Source organism: Hetaerina americana, unplaced genomic scaffold (genome assembly GCF_022747635.1).
Source record: "Hetaerina americana unplaced genomic scaffold, ioHetAmer1.1.p SCAF_4, whole genome shotgun sequence".
Taxonomy (NCBI): Eukaryota; Metazoa; Arthropoda; class Insecta; order Odonata; family Calopterygidae; genus Hetaerina; species Hetaerina americana.
The window spans coordinates 30953518-30959836 of NW_027286985.1; positions in this window are offsets into that span (position 1 = coordinate 30953518).

Here is a 6319-nt window from a genome sequence, read left to right on the forward strand (position 1 = left end):
ATGCGCACAAAACATGAACCGTCACTTAAAAATCTTTGTACTTTCTCCTGAATACTATTCCGGGAAGGCCCTGATGAAGGATTTGTTCATAATTTTTTTGACTATGGTTTGATTAAAATTTTGGTTTTATTAACATTTGCTTATTGGTCAAAGTACGTTTTTGATGTACTCAAAGATATTGAATGCAAAATTAAATAATTAAGGGTAGTACACTGCCAGAAACCATTTTTTAACTCCACATAATTTTTGCCTCCCCTCATTCTATTCAAAATGCCTATTTGTTTTCCATCTTTATCTCATTGAAGATGTATTCTTATCAAACATATAGTACTCTTTATCCCAGTCTTCCAACATTCCATCGACTCAATATGACCTGCTTCCACTTTTTGTGCCTACTTCCAATTTTTCTCCAATAGCTGTCTCTCTTCCCCCATCATGCCTCATACTTAATTTTTTGTTTTTTTCATTCTTCTCTGTACCCATATCTAAAAAGGCACATGCTATGAACTTTTCACAATTGTGTGCCTTTTTCCTTTTTATTATAGAGACAAATACATCCTTAAAGTCCATCAGTATTTCTCTTCTTAATATACATACAATTTAAATATTAGTTCCAAGGGTATATTGTTAATCCCTTATGCCTTGTTTGCCTCTTAAGTCCTTTACTGCAGCATCAAATTTAGACCTAAAGATTAGTCTTCTCTTTTATTACAATCAGCAGTATCCTCCTCTTCCTGTATTCTTGTATGCTTTCTTTTCTATCATAAAGATTCTCCTAGCATTCTATCTCTTTGCTTCATCTTCAGTTAGAATTTCACCATTTCTATCATGAATGGTATTGATTTACTGAGTAAAAATTTCAATTTCAAATAGAAGGGAATCAGTACGAGAAACAAATCCTTTTTCTAAATGTGAGTCTCAAATTTTTCCCTCCTTATGGTTTTTTTTCCAGTTTTTCTTGCCATATCTCAAGGCCGAAGGAAATCCAATGTGTGTAAAATGATTTAAATAATGCACAAAATGGGAGCATGGTAGTCCAGGGGATTGAGCACTACCTCCCCAGAGGACACTGGTTTGATTTCCTTGCACACCTCCGCTGAGGTTCTAAGCTAAGAAACTGATTAGTGTTTGGTAGGAAGAGGAAAGGCTTTTCGATGTTAAGCGTGTGAGTTATCACAGTGAATATCATAGAAAGAATCCTAGGGACACCGTTGTCTGCACCGAATCTGAGACTCGACCAGGAAAAATGAAATACATACAAAACTGTCAAGCCTAGGTGAATATTTTGCGGACCTAATTCCAATTCTGTAATCATTTGTTTCTTTTCCTAGATGTTTAAGCAGCTGGCATCCGCGGCAGAAATACCTGTCAAAGCTTCTTCGCACGAAATTTTCATGCAGTGCAATTTCGCAATTTTGGGGACAACTTCATTCAATCATTTGCGCCAAAAATAGTGAAAATATTCACGCGAAGTCTTACGCATGTTGCAGGGTCGGATTAAACGCCAAGCGTTGCATGAGATTCCGAAAAATGTCCCAGTTATTATTTCAATTCGTCGGAAAAATAAATGACCCGATACAGCGGAATGGTCAGGAATACGAATTTCTTGTGGTTTGTGGAAAAATTACATAATTGTATTCTACAGCACCGCGTTCCCACAGCCTTTCTCTGTGACTTGAAGTTAAGGATACGGTTAAATTGGTTTGAAAAGAGAAAGTGACTTTAAAAAATGTTCATTCTGATCTTTATTTTGATGAAAAAGCTCACTCATGTACAATCAATTAAAACTTTTCAACTAACTTTCATATTGGAATTCGTGCATTACGCCTGGCGGCATTTGGGATTTATTACAATGTAGATTACTCTGAACTGAAATGGTTTTGGCGTTGTAATCTTTCGGGTTTTCTTTTAACTCTCTGAGGAGATAATCACTCATCGTGTATTGTCCTCTGTCGAAACTTTCTTATCACATTCTAAAACAACAAAGTGCCGATTTATCGATATCACTGGATGTGCCTCCTCTAATAGGTACAGTGCAGACAGTCTTTTAAGTTTGCCTAATGGAAAACTATATTTCGCAATTACCCCAACATACACGTATTGAATATTCTCGGGCGAGGTTAACTTTTCTTCATCGCAGATATTAATTTCTGACCCACTGAAGAGAAATGGCAAGAGCTTTGACTTGCAACATGCACCCTAACGCAAATTTTCCTGTAAAATTCCCTAGGACTTAGACGAAAGATTTTGATTTCCTTAGAGATATTTTCTTTTATTCTTCGATTTATTCTTATATGATGTATTCTTATTTTCCTGGAAAGGAAAATTTTAGAATCACTGAGGAAATTTTTTCCTAGAAAATTAAAACACGATTGATCAGGCAGATATAACACACAAAAAAGAAAGGCGAATGATTTTTACTCCATGAAATCGTTGTATTGTAATGCACATTTAGCTGATGACTCCGTTGAAAGTTTCTGTCGCGGCATCTACCGCAGTTTCTTGGAATTACATAAAAAGGAAGCTAGTGCAAACTCGCGCGTCCCGATTTTAGATGAAATGCCGTTACCCTCAATTTTCCTAAATGAGCGTAATTGTATGCGTACAGCCTTTGAAGCTAAAACTGGGGCGCATCCTAATAAAAGTATTGAGGTTCAAAACTAACGTTGTTAATTGCACGCGTGTATCGATAGGTCTATGAAGAATACACGTCCACCGCCGCAGCAATTGACAAAAATCAGGTTACATGTGGTCTCGGTGGCACATTTATGAAACACTATTTTTCCTTCTGTTAAATTTTTTTTTACTCTGCAGAGGGAAGGAATCCCAATGAAGCCACAGTTTCATCGGGATTCAATATTTTCTTTTCTAGCGTGAGAAGACGAAAGACAACAGTTTGTCCTGCGACTTTGAGCATAATATAAAAAAACAATAACTACACTTGAACTAACCTTTCCAGTCTAGTTTAGATTGGTTTCCTTCAACTTTAAAAGGATGGGAATATTACCTTTGACCATTGAACGGTACTTCAGGAGCAAGGAGGGCTCCCATAATGGAGAGAAGAAAAAATCACTGGCTCAAAACCACGAGACAGTTGCTCCAGAAAGAGCATTCTTTTACCGATGTGACTCTTGTCCCTCATGAATTGTATGCAAACGCGGCAGTGGAGACAGGAAGGCAAGATACGATCCGATGGCATCAAAAGTACGGGGGAGGACAGCTCCGAAACCAGGATTTCCTTTCGACCTCAAATATGCGTCAATACCTAACACCAGTAGATGCAGAAAATGAGCAAAGCATTCATTTCATCATGCTAGTGCAACTGTTGGTCAACTGATTAACGAGTGAGGGTGCTGATATAATGGTTCTAAATGATCAATTTTTCGTCAAGCGTCGTCGTCAGTGAAAATCTGATTTGATAAGAGGTACATGTTTTCCTCCACTTCATAACACAGCAGTTTTCAATGTTATCACCCTAACATGTCCTACATTACTGGTGAAAATTCGAAGAATTCTACGAGTAGACCAATGGAAAAGAGAGCGGTTAGCCCAACAAGAAGAGGTGCCAGAAAACGGTGAGAGAGAGTTCCAACGAAGTCCCGCAATGAAGGGAGAGAAATAGCTAAATAACTGCTCATTGAGAAGAGGTGCGAGAGATGTTGAAGGATGCAGCACCCTGAAGGACCAAAAGGGAAGAGAAAGAGTATTGATTATTGTGATTAGGATAACAAGGCCCGACCATTCATATACTCTAAATTGCACCATACTCTATGCTGCACCATTTAAATAAGCCTTCGTCGCCTGACGGTCATGGAGGCTGGGAAACCGGTCCCCATTGATCGCCTCGTGGCGAATGTCGTGAGGACGCCGAGAGCAGTGCAGCCAAGGGACATCCGAAAGCTGCACTACTGCTTCGTCACGGTGGAACAGTGCCGTGGGGGAGGTGGCCCGTTGCAGTGCAATAACTGCATGCGCTTCGGGCACATTTCCCTTGCATGTCGCTGCGCCACCAGGTGCCTTCGGTGTGCTGGAGCCCATCGAGTGGAGGAGTGCTCCAGGGGGAGGACTGACGCAGCCATCTGCGCAAACTGCGGAGGTGACCACGCTGCTGTTGCTCGACGCTGTCCTGTGGTGATGGAGGCCTTCCGCCGCCACAAGGAAAACGGCGACGCGAAAAGAAAGGTTGCTCCGGCTGCTGGGAAGCCGGCGAAGAAACCTGTGCCGGCAAGGGCTGCAGCGAAGAAAGTGGAGGGGGGAAAATCCTTCGCCACGATCTTAAAAGGCCCTTCTCAGGACCAAATGGAGATAGACACGGCGACAAACGCCCGGTACCAGATCTCTTCCCCTCCCCCGAGCACAGAGAGGACCGAGGACTTGTCAACCTCGGCCCCGAAAGTCAAAGGGGAAGTCCTTCCGGGGACAATGGAGAAGGAGAGTACGGCAGAGGACCGGGGAACGTCGACGCCAGCAGGCGCCGCCAAGCCTGTGCCCTCTAAGTCTTCCAAAAAGAAGAAGAAGAACTCCCTTCTAGCTCCTGCGGAGAAGAAGGAGGAAGCTGCAGCGGAAAAGCCAGCCAAAACACCGCCGACCGACGCACCCCCGGACCAGGCAAGGACGGCCCTTGTCAGGACCAACGCTCCCCGTGACCCAGAGATTGCTTCCGCGGCTGTCGCTCCCGTCGCCTCCATTGCTCTGCAGGAGGACCAGGAGCTTTGGGTGACAGTTGCGACGATCTCCAAGACTCTGAGGCGGTACATCAGCAGCAAGCAAGGGCTCCTGCTCCTCTCACTCCTGGAGGAACTGGCGAGCGCAAGATCGGTTTCTTCACCCAGTCATGGGTAGAGACCCTCTAGTGCTCGTCCAGTGGAACGCCAACGGCATTCTTCGCCGTCGTGAAGAACTTCGGGCGTTCCTCCAGGACAAGAATGCTGCCGTTGCAGCCATCAATGAGACGCATCTCCGTCCGTCCGACGCATGGAGACTCCCCGGCTGGACCATCTTCAGGTCTGATCGGGAACTCCAGCGCCAGGGTGGTCGAACATCAGGAGGTGCGGCCATCCTCGTCCGGAATAACATTGAACACCGAGCGTGCCGAATGATCACTCATCGGAACGCGGAGGCTGTCTCGGTGGACGTCCGGACGCGGGGAGGATGGCTCCGGATATCTTCCCTATACTTCCCGCCAGGGAAGCCCTGGGACCCGGATCTCATCCTGGACCTACTAGGAAACGGCAGCCCGGCCATCATTCTGGGAGACCTCAACGCCAAGCACCCCACCTGGAATTCAAGGTCTCTCAACACGAGAGGACAAGCCCTCCGCGAGCTTGCAGACGACGAGGGACTAACGGTGATTGGCCCGGCGACGGCGACGCACCAGCTTGGAGACGTCCTTGACATTGCAATCTCACGTGGTGTCCGGACGTCTCTCAGTATGCACTCGTGTGTTGAACTGTCGTCGGATCATAACCCGACCATCCTGCTGCTGGGGACCAGAGTTCCAGTGATTCCAGCCAGATCTCAACTTGACCTTTGTGCCGCGGACTGGAAGACCTTCCGAGGGCTCATCGCTGGTAAGCTGCCGAGGGAACTGACTCCACCAACATCGGAGGAGATGGCAGACCAAATGGTCGGTCATCTCACTGCTACCATCACCGCTGCCATTGAGGCTGCGATTCCTAGAAGGGAGAGGCGCTCGTACTACTTGCGTGTGCCGCTTCCTCCCCCGGTTCGCGGACTCATCACGCGCCGGAATAACATCCGCAGGCGCTGGCAGCGGTACAGGACCGACGACCTTCGGCAGCAGCTACATGCGCTTGACCGGGAAGTCCGCTGCGCCCTCCAGGAAGTCCGCTCGGACAACTGGGAGGCGCACCTACGGGAAGATCTCTTGCGGGAGGATGGCGCGGAGGACATGGAAGAGATCTGGAAGATCTGCAGGAAGCTGCGAGGAAGCCAGCGACTGGACCCCATCGTATTCTGCGGTGATGAGGTGGCGACATCTCCCGGGGCGAAGGCAGAAATGCTTGCGACCTATCTCGAGGGCACCTTCAGTCCTAACCCCGGGAACGCGGATTCGGCGGCCATCGAGGAGGAGATCGCGGTGTCGGAGGAAGCGGTGAATGCTGCCCCTGAAGATGCTAAGGCTGCTCCCCAGTTCCGGAAGGAGGACGTTCTGGGCACGATACGCTGCTTACGCAAGAGGAAAGCCCCGGGAAATGACGATATACCCAATATCGTCATCCGGGAACTTCCGAATGCAGCGGTGGCGTACCTGACCAGCATCTACAACGGCTGCGTCAGGATTTCCTATTTCCCGACC